This window comes from Protopterus annectens, chromosome 7.part0 (assembly GCF_019279795.1).
Source record: "Protopterus annectens isolate FY-2018-M chromosome 7.part0, PAN1.0, whole genome shotgun sequence".
Lineage (NCBI taxonomy): Eukaryota > Metazoa > Chordata > Ceratodontiformes > Protopteridae > Protopterus > Protopterus annectens.
In genome coordinates this window covers 1,247,753,486-1,247,780,029 of record NC_056739.1, presented here as the reverse complement: position 1 = coordinate 1,247,780,029, position 26,544 = coordinate 1,247,753,486, and the positions used below count along the sequence as shown (strand labels likewise).

Below are 26,544 nucleotides of genomic sequence, written 5' to 3'. Positions count from 1 at the left end.
AACTGTATTACATACCTTTCAACCTATTTTACAAGACTGTGACACTGTGTGTGACAGACAAAAAAATGTGTGAGAATTGATCAGACTTGAAACTGCAATCCCATAACACAGCAGAATAAGGTGCATACTGTTTTTTTTTTTTTACAGACCATAACCAATAATTATAAAGCTGTACTTTAAATTGTCATTAGGCAAAGTATAAACTTGCCATCTCCCTGTGGTGCAGTTTTTTTGCCACCAAATGTGTGGCGTACCTCAACTGACAGCTGAGTGGTAAAGTCATGGAAAAAAATGTATTCTCAGTCAGTACTCACAGCTGTGGGGAGAACTCGGCTTGTTTTATATGACTTTTATTTAATTCAAAGAAAGTCTCTCCTTTTATTGCCTGCCATCTGATTGTTCAGTCTTGTCATGCTGAAATCCTCCTTTTCATTCGTTTTCCTTGCAGGAAATCAACATTTCAAAAAAGTAGTTGTTTTATTCTGGAATCCCAGAGAAGGCGAGGGAAATTTATGAACACCCACCTTTTCAAGTTGTTCTCATGACAGTTGCAGTGTCACCAAGAAAATAAGTATTTCACTTCTTCTGTGTTAGTCAGAGGAGTGACTGAGCATTTTGAATGGCTAGTACTCTGAAAAGATCTTCACCAAAAGGCATTACTGTGGCTGCTTGTTAAAGCCTTTTCCTATACGTTGGGTTATGCAAAAGACATAAGGCTTCATTAGCAGCATATGTTGTACAGGCCTCCTTGATGATAAATTTAAATAAATCTGTAAGGATGAAGACCAACAGACTGCATTACATACTTTAACACAGTATTGCGTTCTGTATAGTACTTGTCAGCTACTGTCATTGATTTTGTTTTTAATTTGGTTACTGAACATTGTGGGAATTCCAACTTATGCTCCCATCCTTCTAATCTGTTTATAAATGATGGTGTGTGTAGAAACCAGTGCCTGTGACTGACACAAAGTACTGCTGGAATGGAAACAAAAGAGAACTTGTGTATCTACAGGCAGCATACCATCTACAGGACTCTTAGAGGTCAGCAGGGTCTGAATAATTCATATTAATAGATGACAAGAGACTTTTTAATTGTTTGTTTGTGTCTTTCGGCTTTTCCCATTTAGGGGTCGCCACAGTGGAACTCCGGTCCGCTAATGCTTGGCAGTAGATTTTTACGTACTGGCTTGCCAAGCCTAACGCACAACCTTCAGCGAAGGAACGCCCATTCATGCATGTTGCCATACAGAAGACGCTCTAACTGAGAATCGAACGGGAAACGTCTAACTGTGAGGCGACAATGCTACCGCAGCACCACATTGTAAATAAAAGCTGATTATGTGGTGTGTGCCATCCATGAATCTCATTTTTAAGTTGTATGCCATAAAGAAGTAAGCTAGAAAAATATTGTCCTTTGAACCCAGTAGACAGATCCTGGTATCAAGATCGACACATCTACCAGTTTTACTCACCAGAATGCCAGATCAATATTTGTAATTTATGGTCCCCTATGAAAATCTTGTCTGACATGAATTAACAACAACATTAAAAGGATTCACAGAGAGACTTCATCGATCCATAGCACCCCTTTTCCCATTCTTGCACATAGAGTCACAGTGTCACATCAACAGTGACCGTCATCTGCAGCCAATGTTCACACTGCCTGTTGGTGAACTAGGTAGGTGTAATTCTGCAGTAATATCTGATTAACAGATTTCATGATACAGAAATGTAAGAGGTCTGAGACAGAGATAAAACCGAATGAGAAGGGGAAGAATGAGGAAGTACAAGGCATTTTTACTGGGATGTGATGAGGCTTTTTTATTAACCGTCCAATTCCACATAATGTTGTAGTGACTCAAACAGGATAATAAATTAGTAAGCACTTTATGTATAACTTATAAGCATGCACAGAATAACTGTGATTTACCCAGTCAATGGATTTCTTCTTATCAAATGATAAGATTTTACCACCCACACTGAAGTATACCACATTCTATTTGGGAGGTAGGACCGGGTAGATCCCACCACTGAGTTCAGCAGCTTCATTAAGATAGGTTCATAGGTTCAAAGGTGTTTATTAGGCTAATGACCACAAGGCTCATTTTAAGTCTAGCTATGCATCCCAAATCTCTGACAAGTTCAGATACCCTTGTTAAGTGTAAGTAGGGGCTTGGAAGATGAAACATTTACAAGCAGGGGCCTGGAAGATGAAACATTTACAACTTGCCTGTGCCTATTAGAAACAAAAGTGCCAAACCAGAGCTGAATTTCCTGTTCCCCATCCAATTGTCTTAAGTTGCACTTGAATTGGAGTTAGGGAGGAGCTCTGCTTCACATAGATGGGGAGCCTGTTCCATAGATATGGTAGTCTCTGGGATACATACCTGTCTCTCCAGCCGGTCTGATTTATATCACAGGCAAGTTTTAAGTCTTTAGAATGGATAATTCTGGTGCTGTTTGTTTTGTGGATATGCAGAAAATCCATCAGAGTGAGGTCTGACAATGCCCTGTATGCCAGGCATAGATCTACCTTCAAAAGACTGTAGGAGACAGAATACAGGGATAGGGCCTTGAGGTGGTCTACATAGGAGATTTTACTTATGCCCTGTATTTTTTTAGTGAGGAACCTGTATGGATGTTCCAATTGCTGGATATCCCTAGCCAGATACATACCAGAGCGGGCATTGTACTCAATGATATGTCTGATGAATGCCGAATATAGTGGAACAATGACTTCCTTGGACTTAGATGCCATACCTTTGTTTGTAAGTTGCACAACACAGAATAATTTCCTCCCTACTGTAGACATGTGATGGTCAAAGGCTAGATTGCTATGTGTGTCCCTAACCCCCTGACTACTGGGTCATCTCTAAGGGGCGTGTTGTCAGTATGATAGTTACCAGGAGTGAATGACTTTCTTGGATACTATTATGCATTTCTTGGCATTTAGTTTTAGTCCATGACTCTGACACTAATTGTTTGTTTGTGTAAGCCATTCCCAGAGAACATTTGTGTCAGTGTGGGATTCAATGACAGCCCCTAATTTGCAATAATCTACAAATTTAGCCAGTCAGAGGCCATTGACATTGGCCTTGACTTCATAGAAGTAAATGCCAAAAAAGAGCGGTCCAAGGATTGATCCCTGAGGGACTCCACTTGTGACTGGCCTCTTTCTAGAGGTGGACTCCCCATTTCTAACTTCCCTGATCCTATCTTTGAACCATTTGTCTATCCACTGGGTGACATACGAGTTTGTAACTAACCTCTTGAGTTTATCAGCAATGCCCAAGTGGGGTATTGTGTCAAATGCTTTGGCCAGATCAAGGTAGGCAGTATGAACCACTTTGCCCTCATCCATTGCTTTGGTTGCCTTCTCAAAGAAGTCCATCAGGTTGATTAGGCATGATCTGCCCTTGACGAAACCAAATTGGGTTGGGTTCAGTGTATGGAGGTTTACTATATCACTGTTGATCATTTCTATGATAATTATTTACATGGCTTTACATATAAGACTAATGAGACTTATGGGCTTGCAGTTTCCAGGGTCTGGAGATGGCCCACCTTTATGCAGAGAGAGGACTGTTGCTGTTCTCATTCATGAGGTACAAAGCCTGTTTGGAGGCTACATTTAAATAGTAATTCCAGAGTCCCTGATAGGTCATGTTTCATGCCATTTAGAAGACATCCTGAGATGGGCTCATTGATGCAGAGTTCTTGGGCTTAGAGAGAGCATTATGAACCTGTTCCCTAGCGATAGCAGAGGGAGTTATATTTGATGTTATTTACTGAGGGAAGGTTGAGAGGAAGAGAGGGGTAAAATTGGAGCTGAATTTATTGGCCAGTAGGTTTGCTATATCCTCTGGCTCAGAATATGTGGCTCTATTTGCAATGAGTTCTGCACACAATTGTGTATTGTCTTTGAAGTTGCAGACATAGCTAAAGAATGCTTTGTGGTTGTCCTTGGCCTGGGATGCCAAATTTAAATCAAGTTTGGCTTTCATAGACTTTATTAGTCCTCTGAGTTGTTTGTTTAATTTGATGAGAGTGTTTTTATCCTGCTGGGTGCTGCACCTCCTAATTTTTGGCAAAATTTTCTTCCTTCTGTTATACAGCCTATTAATTTTGTGATTCTCCCAGGGTGGCTTGCTTTTTGGGTTAGTTCTGTACCTCTTCCTAGTTTGTACAGCTGCCTCTGTTCAGCTATTAACATGCTTGTACACATAGCTGGCCTTAGGCATAGGCCAACTAAGCGGCTGCCTAGGGAGCCGCTGTACTAGGGGCACTTTTCCAGTAATTATTTGGTGTAGGTAGACCAGGATGGGGGCAGCGGGTGGTGTGGTGGGGGGCACCTTGGAGTCTTTTTGCCTAGGGCACCAGTTAACCTAAGGCTGCTCCTGCTTGTACAGGACTTCTGTGAACAGTTCTGCATAAGCAGCAGTGTTCTCAGGGTTTATGGGGGCTTGAAATGTTTTCAGGTTATCACTTAGTACCAGGAGGTTAGCCTTAGAGTAGTTCCTGAATATTCCAGGTTGAGCTGGGAGTCCAGATTTTATTTTTACTTCTAAGGAGACCATTTTGTGGTCTGACCTTACCAGGGAAGACATTACAATAGAGGGTGTGCAGCACTCTCCCATATTAGTGAGGATCAGATCAAGTATGTTTGCACCCCTGGTTGGTGTATTGACTATATGGTCCAGGGAGCTTGTGTTTACAAAATACTGGAATTTTTGTGTTTTTATGTTTGGTGTAGTATAGGATTCCCAGTTAATAGTGAGGTAACTAAAGTCATCCATGAATATGATATTGGGTTGGATGGTTAGTGTTTCTAATAAATATAAATACATGGTATGGGTTTCCTGGGTCATATAGGGGGACCTATAGCTTGCAAGAAGTGGTATTCGATTTTACCTGTAGTGATTTGAACATGGAGCAGCTCAAGTGCATTGTCCTGTTTGACCAGCCTTGAAGTATATTTATTTTGATGTAAATCGAGACACTTCCACCTTTAGTCTCTGCCTGTGTCATAGCTGGTTTAAATGTGTGGAAGGCATGATAACCTTGCACTGTTGGTGTGCTCGCAGCGGCTTTAAACCATTGCTCAGTGACCACATAGACATCAGCATTCTCTAGGGTGAAGAGAACTTCTAGGGAGTATAGTTTTTTGTTTAGACTCCTAGCATCAAGCAGTAATACCTTTAGATTTTCTTGGTTTTGATTTGCGCTGGAAGTTCAAAACAGTGCAGCTGATGTAAAGTAACTTATTGACATATTAAAAAAAGACTGCTTCATTGTTAAATTGCCAACACTGTGCATCTTCAGTTGTTATCTTAATTGGCACCAGCCATATTATCAGTGGTGTAAAGTGTATTGAACATTTTATAGATATAGATATAGTCATCAAATTATTTAGATTCTGTCTTCCTACTTTTATGCATTCCATTTCCATATACCTCTCTTCATTGTCTCCTAGTGTGCTCCATTATCACTCATACATGGTCAGACAGAACATTGTCACACATGCATGGTTAGATAAACCTCCTTTTTATCCCTTGATACTTCTCCAAGTCTTTGCCTTTCTGTCGGGAATCTGTCCAGCCTACTGGCTACTTTTCTTTCTCTTTGAAGATGAAATATATTTATATCACCAGCCCTATCCTGTACCATAAAACCTCTTCTACTCCGCTTACTTAACCAGACAAGCTCCTCACCTGTTACTACTCTTCCAACTTCCTCCTTTCATTTAAGTCAGCCTTATGAAGAATTCCTTTCACCACAGAGTTGTTATCATTTGGTCTAAACTTAGATCCAACTATGTCCATCTTCCCTTTTGTTTCATACTTTGTAAACACCAGCCTATCCTCTCCATTTCACTTTACATTACAGACTTTACATTACAGACTTCTCTGCCATCTTCCTCTTAATGAATGTCACTGCCATTTCCTTTCTGTCTGTAGTAATGCAATCCCCTGCCATCCTCACAAACCTACTTTTATTTTACTTCTGAATATTCTGCTTTTTCATTTTTACTATTCACATACCGGTTGTAAGACTCTGTCCCATTTTATGAATTATTAATCTCCTTTCACTCCCAGTCAGGAGCAGAGAATCATTTTAAACCCTCCATTTCCATTGTATAACACCCCTTCCTGTTATATTCTCTTACTAGATATCTATCGTGGCACTACCCCTAAAGTCACTGCAGTGCATAGACTATACTAGGTGTCCACTCTTACATACTTTACTGAAATCATTTATTGACTCCTTGCTCTTCCTGTAGCCACATTTAAATGTAAATCCAGTAGAGAGCCCCCTGCCTTTTATACATTCTGCCACATCCCCACCCTGTCCTACATCTGCTCTTTCAGTGGTTGTAACCTCATCAGACTTACTTCACATCTTTTGTTTCACACAAACCCGTCATATTACCTCTCCTCATCCACTGGCCTCATACATTCCCAGTAGTTTTATTTATTTATTTATTTATTTACATTTGCTGACCAGGAGTGTCTGTCATAATGTAATGCAAACTGAAATGGTTCAGAAAGATGCTAGAGATTAGCATTTATTCTGTTCATTAAATTAAGCATGAACTGCTGCTTATGGGGTGCCAGGAAAAAGTACACAGGAAATAGGCTTGAAGAGGTATAGAGACTCTAGTAATACAAGTTATTCATTATTTAGAACAGGCTAATACAGTCTAAATGTTATTGAGCTGGAAGGAACTGATAATAATTTGGATTTTTCTTTTAACATAATACATGACTTAAGAATTAGCCAGTTATATTGTTGGTCTCATTTCATGAATGCCAAACCAGCTCCATGGCATAGACAGGTAGGTGACTTAATTTGATTTGCATCTCAGTCACCCTTGAGAGCCGGCCTGGGAGGATGGGAGTGAACAGGTGCTGTTTGCTCACCTTTACCTGGAGAGAGGGAGGTGGCTCATGAGCAACACCTAGTGGGCACAGAAGGTATTTCAAAATGAGCTTAGCTGAATCTGTGCTACCATACTGATGGTAAAAATTACAGGTTTTGAGGAGACACTGAGAGGGGAGAGGGGTGCTCCCTGGGGAAGATGGTAGGGCTTCTCCCCAAGATCAGCAAGCTAATCCACTTCCTACTGTCTGACTCTCACCAGGAAATGAAAGAATAAATAGGGCTCCTTGGCAGGAATGAATTAGTTATCTGGTTCTTGCCTAATACGGGAATTCCATGCTCCCAACTCAGGAATGAATGCATCATTTTGGAGATTGTAAAAGAGCCACAGGATAAGGTCCTGTGATGCATAAACATTATGAAAACTAAATGGACTTTTGGCAAGAAGTATGTGAATGATAGTTTATTCAAGAATGATTCTGAATATTTATTGGGGGCAAAGCACCTCACACTCCTCATGCAGGGTACTGCACCCTCACTACTAGTGTAATAAAATGTAAGTTCGCTGATCCTGGAGTGACAGGACCATTCCTGATAAGTTTTCCCATGCCCAGTCATAATTTGCACATAGCAGAGAGCAGTAAAGTGTCAGGAACTGAATATGACCCTCTTAAGAATTCCTTTGGATCATATTAATGTGCCACGATGCCTACCCCCCCCCCCAAAAAAAAACAGTGAGAGGACTGAGTCTTTCTACTATAATAATAAGCCATTATTCAGCTATTGTCACTGTAGCAATAAATCTTTTCTGAAGTAATACTATGTCATTTATTGGCAAGAGCCATTAAGTTCAAGAATCTTTCTTAATGGAATGAAACTGTGATCTTCTGAAGTCACTGGGCCTAAAGATCATTTCTAGCATCACAATCAGTCAGTAAATAGCTGGTCCTGATATAGGACATTTTCTGCTCTAATAATAGGGCAGTAATCTTCTAGAATATATTCTACCATGGAAACGTTTTAATATAGTAATGAATTAGATCCACTTTGAACAAGGATCTTATCTACTACAGTTGTAAGCCACTGGTGGTCTGTTACCATAATCTTGGCCATGGGTCTGTCCCTTTTAAGATAACAAAGATAGTGTAAGCCTGACAACAGCAAGGAGTGTACCACTAGGTACAAGTCGTTACACGCCTTGAGAGGTGGTAACATCTGTAATCCTCTTTTTTTCTGACTACGAAGGCTACATGGTTTTTAACGGTGAACTCAGCATTTAGTGCCTGTGTCCTGCAAGGATTCGAAGCACAATGCTTAAACGGTATTCTGTTCTGAGCTAGAGCCTGTGTCCTGCAAGGATTCGAAGCACAATGCTTAAACGGTATTCTATTCTGAGCTAGAGCCTGTGTCCTGCAAGGATTCGAAGCACAATGCTTAAACGGTATTCTGTTCTGAGCTAGAGTTCAGCCCTTTACTTTCTCACTTGTTCTGGTGTATCACGCATTCTTCCTTCCTTATTTGCTGTTACTTATCAGACTTCTCAAACTAGGAATAATGCAAACAGCTGGATTTTGCACATAGGAAGTGTACTGAATGAATAATTTTAGTTCTTTGCAGATAAAAATTCTGATGACGATAACAAAGTGATGAATAAGTCTAAAATATTACATTTACTACAGCAAATTATTACCTATTGGCTGCTTTTTTTAGGACAGGCAAATTAGTACTGGAGTTGCAATTTCATTTGTTTAAATACACCAGTTTACAAATGAGAATGACTTTGCTTGCAGCTGTGAGGGCTTATTGCAGAAAAACTTATGAACCCATAAGTAGCTCCTTACAATGACTATAAAATATAAATTAATATACAAGGTGTTTATACTGTGCATTGTTTTTAATCCCTGTTGTCTATGAACTAATCAGTGCAGGTTGTCTTTTCCATTAGCATACACATACTTACCATAAACTATTTAATCTTTGCCCTAGCAGAGAATACAAGAACCCAAACGGCTGGTTTCGAAATGATCGTGGTTATTTATTAATTTATTTATTTAATTAGGCCGAAATTATACTGAAGTCCATTCTCCCACTTTAGTTCAGACAGTTATCTTCACAGTGAAAATTATATAATTGTCCGTGACAAAATGATTTCTCAAAACCTGACCAGTAAAATAGTGAACCCCCTGATATTGTAGGACCTTCTTCTACTCCGCTTCCTTCCTGTATCACTGCAGTGCGAGAGTTATATAATTCATTCCTGTAGCTGCTGAATTTGTCATGCTTATTAAACCCTGTACAATATCACCAGCACAAGACCAAATGATTCAGTCTAGTCTTTGTCGCAGATATTCAGAATGTTTAGAAGTGCAGAGTATAATTGTGTGCCTAAAATGTGCAGCCATGCACAACCTTCAGAGTGAACTATTGCACAAGGTATGATGTTACAGTATGAAGATCAAAGTAATGTTTGCATTTTTTTTTTCAAATGAAAGTTAAATGGTGGAGCAGTAAAAACAAGATGGGGGGAGTACAGATGATTATAATAAAAAATAAGTATAGGGACTGTTAGGCACAAGGTGTGATGTTAAAAAAGAACTTGCACTGAATGATTTCAGGCACTTAAAATGGTCTGGTAAGCTTGAGCAGCACATATTTTCTAATTAAACTGGTCTCATACCTTATAAACTGCCTCAGTTGATGGAGAAATAGGCTGTTAAACGCAGCATAGTGAACTATCTGTAAGATGGAGTGCAAACATTTGTTAATGATCCAGTAGAATGAAAAGAATAGCAGTGCGAACAGATAAAATCCTAATTTCATTCTGATCATAGGGCTGCACTGAGAGATAAGGCTTAAAACTGACAAACATGACAGGGCGATAGTGTGCCAGAAATTGATTTGGTCACCTCATCATCTCTTTCACCTTTTTAATTGGCATTCATAATTTTAGCACGTTTCTCAAATAGCACAAATTATCTGTCTCCCAGGACGAAGTGCTGAGCTTGGGAAAAAAAAAGAAAAAAGAAATATAGAAAAGGTTATGCATATACTGAGAGTTTAACACAAAATGGTATCATATTCTTTTTTTGTTTAGTAATTTCTCAGTGAGCTTGTATATTTTGGGCTGTTGTTTTGTAGGACAGCTGTTTCTGGTACACATACATGACTCACTGTAGAGCTAAATTTGTTGAGTTTGTTGACTTTATCTGTGTGGCTAATTGCTTTTCATTTCCAATGTAGTATACACCTGCAGGGATACGGAATGCAATTAATTCTGCAAGGTCTTTCAGCCCTTGCAATACCATGGGATGTATTCTTGTTGAGCAAAGTGCTTTAGGCAGGATCCAAGGAGTGAGACCAGCTGACCAAACAGGTGAGGTGAGGATAGTGGGACAATGAAAAAAAACGTTTCTTAGACTGACTTCAGTACAAGTCAGGCTGGTACATTTTTCACACTACAAAATAATCCACAAGAAGTCATACCTGCTATGTGGTGGTGGTTGTTTTGTGATGTACTCACCAGCACAGTTTACTTAATTATAGTAAGACTGTTTGTACTCTGTGCTCTTTCATTATTAATAATTTCCAGGTCTTGTTTTGGCTACTGTGAAACATAATATGAAGGAATATGTCAGCAAACACCTATGTTTTGTGCTGTCTGGGTAGTAAGATAAGCAGGAAGACTAAGGATTCTACGGAGTGATGCCAGCTAGGCGATAGTGTGTGACAGTTCATGAGAGCAGTGTATGGCTTCAGCACTAAAACTGCAGCACTCATTAACTTTGGTTTTAGATCATCAATTACAAAGCACATGGCGCACAGAGTTTAGGAATGTTAAGCACTGAATATTGTAATGGTTGATGTTTAAATACTTAGTTTGGTGAGGTGTTTTAAATATAAACACTGTAAACACTTACCTTACAATATTGACAAGCTGTGTGGATAGAATAGACTGTAATTTTCTACTATAGCACTTTACTATCTCACGTAGTTATCTTTTTCTAATATACATTTTATTAATATTTCATAATTATAAAAACAAAGAAAATATTCTCTCTGCCGCTATATATTACACTTTTACAGATTAATTTCTTCATTTTGTCACCACATAACATCTTGTCAAATGGAAAGATTCATTGCTTCAGTCATTTCACATTTTATTATTTTCTTTTTGTGCATTCTTGAAATGTTTGCTGAATCAAAAAAAAATGTTATTTGATCAGGTTGCTGTGTTTGGGAATTCACTTTCCCTGATATTTATTGACTTTGGAGTTAGCATAATGATGTTTGGGGTACGCAGGAGGACCAGTCTGCAGCTAGGCTTCATAAGTCCTTACTAAGCTTATAGAGAAAACCATCAAGAAGTGAGAAGTTCAGCCATATCACTCAATACAGTCAGAAGACTAACAATGTCCACCATTAAGTGGACTTTGGGATAGGAACTTGCCTCCACCGAGAATCTTTTTTTTATGTATTTTTTTGTCTGCTTGTTGACATCTGATTTTCATTACTATGAATGTCAGCAGACAAGGTTTGACCAACAGATCATCTCTCAGTAGTCAGCTATCACCTACTTTTACTTACCCATAAAGAGCCATAGATATTCAGAAGCCATATAGCTGAAACACAATGTCATTAAGGTTTTTTTTTTTGCATATATCAGATGAGCAAGTCAAATGGTACACAGTTTACTTGTTCTAAAGACCTTAACCTGGTATGTGACATTAAAAGACATGGTATGTGGCATTAATAGAACCTGCTGGAGGGACATATTTATTTCCCAGATGATTACCACACCTTTAGAATGGACTCCCACTTCATGCCAAGCAGAGCACCTTAATGGCCCTCTTCAAGTGCAATCTGGAAGATTAGATGGGTAACAGTAAATTTACCCTGGAGTTTCCACCTGTGTCCTTCTTTGACAGGGGTAATTCGTGCAGATCATTGAAATAAGGGTAGAACTTGGCTAGGCTTGTAAGGGCCCTAGGGCCATTGGCCTAGTAACTTCCTATGATCCCATGATCATATTAGCATCCATTACAGGAGGTATAAGGTATCAAACAGTGAAAACTCTAGCCTGTCTGGCTATTTCCTTGAGGTTTTTACTGATTTTTTTTTCTGTATGACCTTTTTGCCCTTTGGTTTGGTATGTGTGTGTCTGTATATATACATACACATCCATTGATCCAAGAGTACTTTTAACTATCTCAAACTTCTATACACTCTCCATGCTTCTGCCCATCCTAAATCCTACAGTTCACTACTTCTTTTATTTTCCTCTTTCTCCTTAGGAACATCATCTCCCCATCTCTCATCTCATCAAATGAATCCTTGTAAATGAGCTTTCCTTTCATTATTCTATTCCCTTCCACTTTATAAAGTAACCTTCTTCCCATCTTCTATGCCAATCCAACCCCTATGCCCCTTCCATCCCTACATCTCGCCCTTACTTGCTTCAGCTGTACAAATCTCTATCATTCACTTTCGCTTAATTCTTTCTCCAACTTCAGTTGCTTAATCATTAAAAAACAATATAGAAAAAATATATAGGATTATATTTGGAAGTGATTTCAATACAGTATTAGACCAAATCATGGACAGACGTATGGATGAGGGTATTAGGAATTGGAAAACTACTGCAGTGCTCATAGCCATAATATACAAGTTTGATTTATTAGAAGGACATTTCATCCATTGGAAATAATTATACATATGTATTCTCAAAACTTGGCATGAGTAGCCATATAAACTTGTGGCTGTTTTTGAGTACCTTGTAACTAACATAGGGCAAATAGATATTTTGCCCCCTGAAAATGCAGCATTAATGTTTACTCTGTTTAACCAAAAGTTGATCTCACCACATACATCTTGATGGTTTGACCCATTATTATTACTGAAAGCTTTAGAATTTAAGGACAAACTATGATTCTGCATTTTGTCTTTTGGAAGACCTCACCTTTTGTAAAGGGTTTGTCATGCGTAAACTGGTATCTTTTAAATTAGTTTTAAGAAACTTTACATAGCTATTGGTTAAACAGAAAAACATATATATATATATATATATATATATATATATATATATATATATATACATACACATAGTAGATATAAAAAGTGTACACACCATTGTTAAACTGCCAGGTTTTTGTGATATATAAAAATGAGACCAAAATAATTCATTTCAAAACGTTTCCCACCTTTAATGTGACCTATAACCTGCACAATTCAATTGAAAAATAAACAAATCTGTTAGGGGAAAAATATAAAAAATAAAAAAAGTGTACAATAAGCTGGTTGCATAAGTGTGCACACCCTTAAACTAATACCTTGTTGAAGCACCTTTTTATTTAATTACAGCATTCAGTCTTCTTGGGTAGGCGTCTATCAACACGGCACATTTTGACTTGGCAATATTTGCTCACTCTTCCTTGTAAAAGTGTTCCAATTCTGCCAGATTGCAAGGGCATCTCTTGTGCAGAGCCATCTTTAGCTCACCCCACAGATTTCCTATTGGATTTAGGTCTGGGCTGTGGTTGGGCCATTCCAAAACTTAAATTTTCTTCTGGTGAAGCCATTCTTTTGTTGATTTGGATGTATGCTTAGAGTCATTGTCGTATTGAAAGGTGAAATTTCTCTTCATCTTCAGCTTTCTACAGACGCCTGATGGTTTTGGGCCCAAAGTGACTGGTATTTGGAACTGTTTATAATTCCCTACACCTTGACTAAAGTCCCAGTTCTAGCTGAAAAAAGCAACCCCAAAACATGATGCTGTTACCACCATGCTTCACTGTGGGGATGGTGTTCTTTTGGCGAAGTGTTGTTTTTGCACCGAACATACCTTTTTGAATTGTCACCAAAAAGTTCAGCCTTGGTCTTATCAGATCATAACAAAATTTCCCACATGCTTTTGGGAGACTTGATGTATTGTTTTGTAAATTTAGCTGGGTCTGGATGTTTTTCTGTGTAAGAAAAGGCTTCTGTCTTGCAAACCTACCCCATAGCCTAGACATATAGAGAATATGGGAGATTGTCACATGTAGTACACAACCAGTAATTGTCAGAAATTCTTGCAGCTCCTTCAGTGTTGCTGTAGGTCTCTTGGTAGCCTCCCTGACCAGTTTTCATCTTGTCTTTTCATCAATTTTGCAGGGATGTCCAATTCTTTGCAACGTCACTATCACCCCATATTTTCTCCACTTTTTGATGACTGTCTTCACTGTGTTCCATGTTATATCCAATGCTGTGGAAAATTTTTTGTACCCTTTTCCTGACTGATACCTTTCAACAATGAGATCCCTTTGATGCTTTGAAAGCTCTCTGTGAGCCATGGCTTTTGCTGTAGCAGGCAACCGAGTAAATGTCAGGTAAATCCTACTAGGACAGCTGAACTTTATTTGGGGTTAATCAGAGTCTCTTTAATTGATGGTAAGTGTGTACCCAAGAAAACTGAATGCTGTAATTAAATCAAAAGGTGCTTCAACAAAGTATTAGTTTAAGGGTATGCACACTTATGTAACCAGCTTATTGCAAGTTTTTTATTTTTTAGAATTGTACAGGTCATGGGTCACATTAAAGGTGGGAAAAGTTTTGAAATGATTTATTGTGGTCTCACTTTTTATATCACAAAAAACCTGGCATTTTAACAGGGGTGTGTACACTTTTTATATCCAGTGTATGTATATGTGTGTGTGTCTGTGTATGTGTGTGTGTGTGTGTGTATATATATATATATATATATATATATATATATATATATATTGGAAGACATTACTTTAGAAAACTCATTTACTTATAAATTTTGAAAGAGAGGTGAAATTGGCAATTTTGAGTCTAAAAGATCACAGTGCAGTAATCTTCACAGACCAAGCAGGCATTAATAAAATATTGTCAAGGGAGAACCAGGGGCAGTAAGTGAGAAATACTTCCATGGAAAGAGAATTCTGGGATATTGTGGGGATACTAAATCTTACCAGATCAACAATCACACAGGTTAAAAATTTGGTAAAGGACATATCTAAAGGGGAAATGGTTGTAGCTAACATCAGGGAAGGCCCCCAGCTTAGCTGGGTTAACTGCCAAATTTTGTAAAGAATACAGAAGGGAATTGGTAGTTCCCCTATCTGAATTTTACTTAGACTGCAAAGTCTGAAGAACTTCTCCAACAGAATATTACAACAAAAGTTCTAATATTTTTTATACATGATAAAAAACGATTGTTGCTTAGTAGTCATCAATGGATCTCACTATTACAGCTGGAATTAAAAATGTATGCTAAGGTTCTAGGAAACAGAATTATTAATATTTTACCACAAATTATTTTCTATCAACAGCAGGGCTTTACTAAGTATATATTAGACAGTGTATTCTTGGTATAGATATGGTTAGACATGCAGAAGTTTTGTTGTATCAAAAACATGAATTCTAGAACTGTAGTGCTTGATTTTAGGAAAGCCTCTTAATTCCATCAAATTTTCTTCAGAATTCATTACCAAATATGGATTGCTGTATAATAATCTGAGTGGTATTTGCCCACAAATGGGATTATGTCTAATACAATGACCCTGACAAGGCTATGTGACACTCATTATAGAGTCCTTTATACAGTATCTGAATATGTGTATATCCCATTTGGGCATTCTGGTTGCTATGTGGAACCTCTAATCTCAACATGGTTTTCAGATGGCTGTGCTCTATGGATCTCGCAGCCTGGAGAAAATATATAAATTACACTCTCATATCTGCTAGAATTTGAAGGTGTATTGTGGCTAGAAGTGAAATGAATGACCAAGTGTTTTAGCTCAATCAAGTATTTTTCCTCTGTCTGTATATGTAGATGAATTGAGGCACATATAGTACATGATTTCGGCAAAGGGGCAAAATAGAATAAGGTAAATCTCCGTTGTTTGTTTGAGAACAGAAGAAGGGGTGTTATGGCTAACCTCTGAACAACTGAAGAAGTAAGAATGTAATCTGTTTGGATAAAGATTATTTTTCAGGGCTGACATAAATATGGCAACATTAAGTTATGCACTAGTTTGACAAATGTATATGTTGTATATATGTCTGTGTGCAATTCATAGAATTTGGAATGGTATACTACATATATCCTAATCTGTTATGTTTTTCTGTTGTATTTTAATATTGACTATTCAGAATGACCACAAAATAAGTCAATAGCCGTTGGGGGATAACTATAAAGATACAAGATTTATTTTGCATTAATGGGAGCATTGATTTTCGTTTTTTATGTGTGTTTTATTGTTATGTTTTTTAGTGAACTGGTTCACAAGTGAAATTGTATGATTCTATTGGATTTGGTTGGTTTATAAAAATGTTTAATAACAATATTTATTATAAAAAAGAAAAAAAATAGCTGCTTAATGAGAAGAAGCTGCAAATAAGTCTCTTTTCATGCCTCTGCTATTGCATTTATCCTGTTTATTCCTCAATATTGCCAGTCCTTGAATGACCATATACATCCCCCTGTCTTAATTTCCTCATTTGTCCAGATATCTGGGTCATCATTTCTCCTTTTTGTCTTGCTCTTTGTTTCTTATTCCCCTTTACATGCCTTCTTTTAGCCTTCCTTTCAGCTTGCTTTAACCTAGCACCTCCCCTTGCTTTCTATACTTTTGTAGCTTATATAGCTGAATCTATGGCATTTCAGGATGTTCACTCTATATTTCTGCATTGTATGACAGCACATACCCCATTACAAAACTTGACATAACCCACCCCGTTTTTCTGTGCCTAGACAAATTCTTTACAAATTCCCTGAACATCCTTCCTTCTTGCCTTCTCCTGTTTACATTAAAAGCTTTTTTTACATTTTTTTCCTACCAACATCCCAAACTTCCATTACATCTAGTCAAGGCTTTTCTGATGTTGTCATTCATATTCCCATAATACTTTTCTACCACTTCCACATTTGCTGTCCAGATTCAAGCCCCAGGTATTTTGCTATTTGCTTGCCATCTATTGCAAAACACATTTGACCTCATAAACCTTACTTTGAATGAAGCTATCTCCCTTTATTACATGCTTGCAGTCATCTCTGTGGATCACCATAGGTCTCAGCCTTCTCTCTCTAAAATGTGGAATGTACCGACTTCTAATGTGGAATGGGGTTATTATAATGGTTAAGGTGTTTTACCTCTCACAGACACAAGGTACAGGGTTTGATTCTCACATTTAGTCACTGTCTGGATATTGGCTAGGTGTGTAATAGTTTGCAGACTGTTTGCTGAATACTTACCTATAAACCTGTAACTGGTCCAAATGTCATTTCAACTAGAAATTGTACACTGTAGTTAATAAATGTTTAAGTCATCCTTACTAAAATTTCTTTTGATAAATTAATATTAGTAAAAATGATTTATTATGGATATTTGTTAAAAAATCTCAAAGATTAATATGCAGTTAGCCCTTTTAATCTAGAATGAGGTGGAAAATGGAACTTAGACTTAAAATGAAGGACTTTCCTCATAATGAGATACCAAGATACCTTTAAGAGGTACACAAGTCCTAGTTACTTCAGCACAATGACTTGAAGTGGCTGGAAGTTACTCATATTGTGTTGCTCACTTCACAATGGAATGAAATTATAGGGCTCATGTATTAATAATTTGTGGAAGTTTCAATGTCACTGGACTTTCAGAAAGATGAACATTATGCTGCCTGTCACCAAGAACCCTTTCTGCATAGCAGCAACCTTGAAGTGAAAATAACCAAGCAGGGAGGGTGGAGTGGGGGTGAAAGTCCCACTATGCATTTTCAGTATGCCTGTTGCTTATCAATAAAATGGCAAGCTTGAAGACATGTTATTAAAAAAATGTGTGTATTCAGGCCATTATTTATGAGACTTTGTTGCTGAGCTCCCGTAATCTAAGTTTTGATGTGACAAAGAAAAATGTCTGATACTTTCTACATTTTAACAATCCTCTCAGTCTGTGAGTATTGTAAATCACAGCACTGACCTTTAAGAATCATAACAGAGAATCATTAAGAGGAGCAGTTTTTTTATTTTTCACATTAGAAGTGTTATGTATACTAGACTACATATAGTTAATGATAGTGAATCTTTGTATAAGTTTAGTTTATATATTTAATAAAGGATGTATTCATATACAGGTCTGACTTTATAAGCAGCATTATAAATCTAGGAAGTGCAAGTCTAAATCCAAGGGCCAAAATCATATCTCTGTGCCTAAATCATAGTAGTAGAGTATGTATTGTAAGACACATTCAAGAGAAAACATTTTAGATTCTTCCTTAACTTGATTTAAAGGTTAATCAGAATTCTTTTTTTTTTAATTTATCTTTCCAAACATTTATGGTTTCTAATACCTTGGCAGGAATAGGCCCCATCCCAAATCAGGTTGCAATTAAACTTCATGAAATTAGTATGGCCTCTGTCTTTGATGTTTGCCAGGAGTGTTTTTTTCAGCATCCCTAATGCACTTAGAATTCTTTCCTTCTGTAGTTCATATGATGTTACCTATGCTTTTGCATATTTGAGTATGACTGAAAATTCTTTATATCAATCCTATTGTTCCTATTACTGTTATAACTCAGGGAGTATCAGCTCTTTCCTGTTAGAATACAGTCATGTGCACGTCAGTGGAAAATGGGTTTGCCTCTCTGCATTATCTCCATTTTTTAGTTTCTCTCTCACTTTTTTTTTAACCAAACCAGCATAACTAGAAATGCTGAACAGGATGATAAATTAATCTTAACAGAGGAATAAGAAAGGCCAGAGGGTAATAACTCACAAATAATTTGTAAAACCAGAGAACAACTAGGCATGAATGTATGCTGGTTATGTCATTGGCATCAACTAGAAGTCATTTTCCATTTGCTAATACATGATTTTCTAGTAGCAGGCTTTCTTCCCTCCATCAGTACCTGCTGAATGTTCTCAGTAAACAGCTGCCTAAAAGGAATTAAAGCTCTATCATATAGGTGGTCAGTTGAAGTCGATTGATGTCAGAGTGTATCAACACCCCTGTTCTTGTGTGATCCAATATACGAGGAAGCTTGTGGTAATTGTTCATGGCCATTTACAAAAGAAGAGAGAACCATGGTTGCCTTGGCCAGGAGAAAGTTACCACAATGATCTTGAGAGATTTCTTCTGAATCATCAGAAGTACCCTGGATATTAGTGGAAAGAGTAGAAAAACATACAGGAACATTCCTGTCCAAGGAAAAGAAAAGACATCTGTCTTCCAGGCCTTTTTGCATGGATTCGTGTAACAGGAACTTGCCAGTTTATTGTTCAGAGAGGAGGAAAAAGGTCTACTTGAGGAACTCTCCACAGATGGATCAAATATTGGAAGACCTTCTGCTGTAGTTTTCATTCATGATGGTCTGCCCTTGTCCTGCTCAGCTGTCTGCCGCACAAGTTTGCTCTGACAGAATTTAGGATGCCTAAAGAGTGTGATTGTGCTGTAAAGCTATACCAAACTAATATGACTAGTCTGCAGAGGGGGTATAATCTGGTTCCCCTTGCTTGTTGATGCATCACACGACTGTTGTATTGTCCATAACAACTTGAAGAGGTCCTGGGCACCGAAGATGGTTCAGGGAGTTGAGTACTTTGATCAGGGCAAGCATCTCCTTGAAATGTATGTGATTGCATCTGCTCTTGGTGCTCCACACCCCCTGCATGTTTATCAATCCTAAAAGTGTTCACCAAGCAAAGCCCTAAGCATCTGTGGTGACTGACTGCTTTGAAGTAGGGAAGGAGAAGGGGAGACCTGGGTTTAGGGATATCTGTTATATACGCCAAAATATTTCTCTTTTGACAAATCTCAGCACTGAGATTTGAAAAAATAACAGGTGTTGATGCTGGGACCAAAGAGGTTTCAGATACCAGTGCATCTCTCTCATGTGGAGTCTTGCCAAGGGTATCATGAGAATCGTACAAGCCATGAGACCAAGAATCTTGAGGTATTCTTTTGCAGTGACTGAAGTCTAAGTGTAAAACCTTAGAAATATATATATAGATAAAGATCTATTATTTCTTGTAGAAGAAAAGCTTTTCCTTGAGGTTTTTACTGATTTTTTTTTCTGCATGACATTTTTGCTCTTTGGTTTGGTGTGTGTGTGTCTGTATATATATATACACATCCATTGATCCAAGAGTACTTTTAACTATCTCAAACTTCTATACACTCTCCATGCTTCTGCCCACCCTAAATCCTACAGTTCACTACTTCTTTTATTTTCCTCTTTCTCCTTAGGAACGTCATCTCCCCATCTCTCATCTCATCAAATGAATCCTTGTAAATGAGCTTTCCTTTCATTATTCTATTCCCTTCCACTTTATAAAGTAACCTTCTTCCCATCTTCTATGCCAATCCAACCCCTATGCCCCTTCCATCCCTACATCTCGCCCTTACTTGCTTCAGCTGTACAAATCTCTATCATTGACTTTCGCTTAATTCTTTCTCCAACTTCAGTTGCTTAATCATTAAAAAACAATATAGAAAAAATATATAGGATTATATTTGGAAGTGATTTCAATAGAGTATTAGACCAAATCATGGACAGACGTATGGATGAGGGTATTAGGAATTGGAAAACTACTGCAGTGCTCATAGCCATAATATACAAGTTTGATTTATTAGAAGGACATTTCATCCATTGGAAATAATTATACATATGTATTCGCAAAACTTGGCATGACTAGCCATATAAACTTGTGGCTGTTTTTGAGTACCTTGTAACTAACATAGGGCAAATAGATATTTTGCCCCCTGAAAGTGCAGCATTAATGTTTACTCTGTTTAACCAAACGTTGATGTCACCACATACATCTTGATGGTTTGTCCCGTTATTATTACTGAAAGCTTTAGAGTTTAAGGACAAACTAGGATTCTGCATTTTGTCTTTTGGAAGACCTCACCTTTTGTAAAGGGTTTGTCATGCGTAAACTGGTATCTTTTAAATTAGTTTTAAGAAACTTTACATAGCTATTGGTTAAACAGAAAAACATATATATAAATATATATATATATATATATATATATATATATATATACATACACATAGTAGATATAAAAAGTGTACACACCATTGTTAAACTGCCAGGTTTTTGTGATATATAAAAATGAGACCAAAATAATTCATTTCAAAACGTTTCCCACCTTTAATGTGACCTATAACCTGCACAATTCAATTGAAGAATAAACAAATCTGTTAGGGGAAAAATATAAAAAATAAAAAAAAGTGTACAATAAGCTGGTTGCATAAGTGTGCACACCCTTAAACTAATACTTTGTTGAAGCACCTTTTGATTTAATTACCGCATTCAGTCTTCTTGGCTAGAAGTTTATCAGCATGGCACATTTTGACTTGACAATATTTGCTCACTCTTCCTTGCAAAAGTGCTCTAATTCTGCCAGATTGCAAGGGCATCTCTTGTGCAGAGCCATCTTTAGCTCACCCCACAGATTTCCTATTCGATTTAGGTCTGGGCTGTGGTTGGGCCATTCCAAAACTTAAATTTTCTTCTGGTGAAGCCATTCTTTTGTTGATTTGGATGTATGCTTAGAGTCATTGTCGTGTTGAAAGGTGAAATTCCTCTTCATCTTCAGCTTTCTACAAACGCCTGATGGTTTTGGGCCCAAAGTAACTGGTATTTGGAACTGTTCATAATTCCCTACACCTTGACTAAAGTCCCAGTTCTAGCTGAAAAAAAGCAACCCCAAAACATGATGCTGTTACCACCATGCTTCACTGTGGGGATGGTGTTCTTTTGGTGAAGTGTTGTTTTTGCACCGAACATACCTTTTTGAATTGTCACCAAAAAGTTCAGCCTTGGTCTTATCAGATCATAACAAAATTTCCCACATGCTTTTGGGAGACTTGATGTATTGTTTTGTAAATTTAGCTGGGTCTGGATGTTTTTCTGTGTAAGAAAAGGCTTCTGTCTTGCAAACCTACCCCATAGCCTAGACATATAGAGAATATGGGAGATTGTCACATGTAGTACACAACCAGTACTTGCCAGAAATTCTTGCAGCTCCTTCAGTGTTGCTGTAGGTCTCTTGGTAGCCTCCCTGACCAGTTTTCATCTTGTCTTTTCACCAATTTTGGAGGGATGTCCAATTCTTTGCAACGTCACTATCAACCCATATTTTCTCCACTTTTTGATGACTGTCTTCACTGTGTTCCATGGGATATCCAATGCTGTGGAAAATTTTTTGTACGCTTCTCCTGATTGATACCTTTCAACAATGAGATCCCTTTGATGCTTTGAAAGCTCTCTGCGAGCCATGGCTTTTGCTGTAGCAGGCAACCGAGTAAATGTCAGGTAAATCCTACTAGGACAGCTGAACTTTATTTGGGGTTAATTAGAGTCTCTTTAATTGATGGCAAGTGTGTACCCAAGAAAACTGAATGCTGTAATTAAATCAAAAGGTGCTTCAACAAAGTATTAGTTTAAGGGTATGCACACTTATGTAACCAGCTTATTGCAAGTTTTTTATTTTTTATATTTTCCCCCTAACAGATTTGTTTGTTTTTCATTTGAATTGTACAGGTCATGGCTGACATTAAAGGTGGGAAAAGTTTTGAAATGATTTATTGTGGTCTCATTTTTTATATCACAAAAACCTGGCATTTTAACAGGGGTGTGTACACTTTTTATATCCAGTGTATGTATATGTGTGTGTGTGTATATATATATATATATATATATATATATATATATATATATATATATATATATATATATATATATATATATATATATTGGAAGACATTACTTTAGAAAACTCATTTGTTTATAAATTTTGAAAGAGAGGTGAAATTGGCAATTTTGAGTCTAAAAGATCACAGTGCAGTAATCTTCACAGACCAAGCAGGCATTAATAAAATATTGGCAAGGGAAAACCAGGGGCAGTAAGTGAGAAATACTTCCATGGAAAGAGAATTCTGGGATATTGTGGGGATACTAAATCTTACCAGGTCAACAATCACACAGGTTAAAAATTTGGTAAAGGACATATCTAAAGGGGAAATGGTTGTAGCTAACATCAGGGAAGGCCCCCAGCTTAGCTGGGTTAACTGCCAAATTTTGTAAAGAACACAGAAGGGAATTGGTAGTTCCCCTATCTGAATTTTACTTAGACTGCAAAGTCTGAAGAACTTCTCCAACAGAATATTACAACAAAAGTTCTAATATTTTTATACATGATAAAAAACGATTGTTGCTTAGTAGTCATCAATGGATCTCACTATTACAGCTGGAATTAAAAATGTATGCTAAGGTTCTAGGAAACAGAATTATTAATATTTTACCACAAATTATTTTCTATCAACAGCAGGGCTTTACTAAGTATATATTAGACAGTGTATTCTTGGTATAGATATGGTTAGACATGCAGAAGTTTTGTTGTATCAAAAACATGAATTCTAGAACTGTAGTGCTTGATTTTAGGAAAGCCTCTTAATTCCATCAAATTTTCTTCAGAATTCATTACCAAATATGGATTGCTGTATAATAATCTGAGTGGTATTTGTCCACAAATGGGATTATGTCTAATACAATGACCCTGACAAGGCTATGTGACACTCATTATAGAGTCCTTTATACAGTATCTGAATATGTGTATATCCCATTTGGGCATTCTGGTTGCTATGTGGAACCTCTAATCTCAACATGGTTTTCAGATGGCTGTGCTCTATGGATCTCGCAGCCTGGAGAAAATATATAAATTACACTCTCATATCTGCTAAAATTTGAAGGTGTATTGTGGCTAGAAGTGAAATGAATGACCAAGTGTTTTAGCTCAATCAAGTATTTTTCCTCTGTCTGTATATGTACATGAAGAATTGAGGCACATATAGTACATGATTTCGGCAAAGGGGCAAATAGAATAAGGTAAATCTCCGTTGGTTGTTTGAGAACAGAAGAAGGGGTGTTATGGCTAACCTCTGAACAACTGAAGAAGTAAGAATGTAATCTGTTTGGATAAAGATTATTTTTCAGGGCTGACATAAATATGGCAACATTAAGTTATGCACTAGTTTGACAAATGTATATGTTGTATATATGTCTGTGTGCAATTCATAGAATTTGGAATGGTATAATACATATATCCTAATCTGTTATGTTTTTCTGTTGTATTTTAATATTGACTATTCAGAATGACCACAAAATAAGTCAATAGCTGTTGGGGGATAACTATAAAGATACAAGATTTATTTTGCATTAATGGGAGCATTGATTTTAGTTTTTTATGTGTGTTTTATTGTTATGTTTTTTAGTGAACTGGTTCACAAGTGAAATTGTACGATTCTGTTGGTTTGGTTGGTTTATAAGAATGTTTAATAACAATATTTATTATAAAAAAGAAAAAAAATAGCTGCTTAATGAGAAGAAGCTGCAAATAAGTCTCTTTTCATGCCTCTGCTATTGCATTTATCCTGTTTATTCCTCAATATTGCCAGTCCTTGAATGACCATATACATCCCCCTGTCTTAATTTCCTCATTTGTCCAGATATCTGTGTCATCATTTCTCCTTTTTGTCTTGCTCTTTGTTTCTTATTCCCCTTTACATGCCTTCTTTTAGCCTTCCTTTCAGCTTGCTTTAACCTAGCACCTCCCCTTGCTTTCTATACTTTTGTAGCTTATATAGCTGAATCTATGGCATTTCAGGGTGTTCACTCTATATTTCTGCATTGTATGACAGCACATACCCTGTTACAAAACTTGACATAACCCACCCCGTTTTTCTGTGCCTAGACAAATTCTTTACAAATTCCCTGAACATCCTTCCCTCTTGCCTTCTCATGTTTACATTAAAAGCTTTTTTTACATTTTTTTTCTACCAACATCCCAAACTTCCATTACATCTAGTCAAGGCTTTTCTGATGTTGTCCTTCATATTCCCATAATACTTTTCTACCACTTCCACATTTGCTGTCCAGATTCAAGCCCCAGGTATGTTGCTATTTGCTTGCCATCTATTGCAAAACACATTTGCCCTCATAAACCTTACTTTGAATGAAGCTATCTCCCTTTATTACATGCTTGCAGTCATCTCTGTGGATCACCATAGGTCTCAGCCTTCTCTCTCTAAAATGTGGAATGTACCGACTTCTAATGTGGAATGGGGTTATTATAATGGTTAAGGTGTTTTACCTCTCACAGACACAAGGTACAGGGTTTGATTCTCACATTTAGTCACTGTCTGGATATTGGCTAGGTGTGTAATAGTTTGCAGACTGTTTGCTGAATACTTACCTATAAACCTGTAACTGGGCCAATGTCTTTTCAACTAGAAATTGTACACTGTAGTTAATAAATGTTTAAGTCATCCTTACTAAAATTTCTTTTGATAAATTAATATTAGTAAAAATGATTTATTATGGATATTTGTTAAAAAATCTCAAAGATTAATATGCAGTTAGCCCTTTTAATCTAGAATGAGGTGGAAAATGGAACTTAGACTTAAAATGAAGGACTTTCCTCATAATGAGATACCAAGATACCTTTAAGAGGTACACAAGTCCTAGTTACTTCAGCACAATGACTTGAAGTGGCTGTAAGTTACTCATATTGTGTTGCTCACTTCACAATGGAATGAAATTATAGGGCTCATGTATTAATAATTTGTGGAAGTTTCAATGTCACTGGACTTTCAGAAAGATGAACATTATGCTGCCTGTCACCAAGAACCCTTTCTGCATAGCAGCAACCTTGAAGTGAAAATAACCAAGTAGGGAGGGTGGAGTGGGGGTGAAAGCCCCACTACGCATTTTCAGTATGCCTGTTGCTTATCAATAAAATGGCAAGCTTGAAGACATGTTATTAAAAAATGTGTGTATTCAGGCCATTATTTATGAGACTTTGTTGCTGAGCTCCCGTAATCTAAGTTTTGATGTGACAAAGAAAAACGTCTGATACTTTCTACATTTTAACATTCCTCTCAGTCTGTGAGTATTGTAAATCACAGCACTGACCTTTAAGAATCATAACAGAGAATCATTAAGAGGAGCAGTTTTTTATTTTTCACATTAGAAGTGTTATGTATACTAGACTACATATAGTTAATGATAGTGAATCTTTGTATAAGTTTAGTTTATATATTTAATAAAGGATGTATTCATATACAGGTCTGACTTTATAAGCAGCATTATAAATCTAGGAAGTGCAAGTCTAAATCCAAGGGCCAAAATCATATCTCTGTGCCTAAATCATAGTAGTAGAGTATGTATTGTAAGACACATTCAAGAGAAAACATTTTAGATTCTTCCTTAACTTGATTTAAAGGTTAATCAGAATTCTTTTTTTTTAATTTATCTTTCCAAACATTTATGGTTTCTAATACCTTGGCAGGAATAGGCCCCATCCCAAATCAGGTTGCAATTAAACTTCATGAAATTAGTATGGCCTCTGTCATTGATGTTTGCCAGGAGTGTTTTTTTCAGCATCCCTAATGCACTTAGAATTCTTTCCTTCTGTAGTTCATATGATGTTACCTATGCTTTTGCATATTTGAGTATGACTGAAAATTCTTTATATCAATCCTATTGTTCCTATTACTGTTATAACTCAGGGAGTATCAGCTCTTTCCTGTTAGAATACAGTCATGTGCACGTCAGTGGAAAATGGGTTTGCCTCTCTGCATTATCTCCATTTTTTAGTTTCT

At 37.1% G+C, this 26,544-nt stretch overlaps 1 protein-coding gene across 1 annotated transcript in view; it reads left to right on the top strand.

The window, feature by feature from the left end:
• Positions 1–26,544, top strand: part of MEGF11 (multiple EGF like domains 11) — a 4,956,374-nt gene that overhangs the window by 2,169,345 nt on the left and 2,760,485 nt on the right. The window lies entirely within an intron of this gene.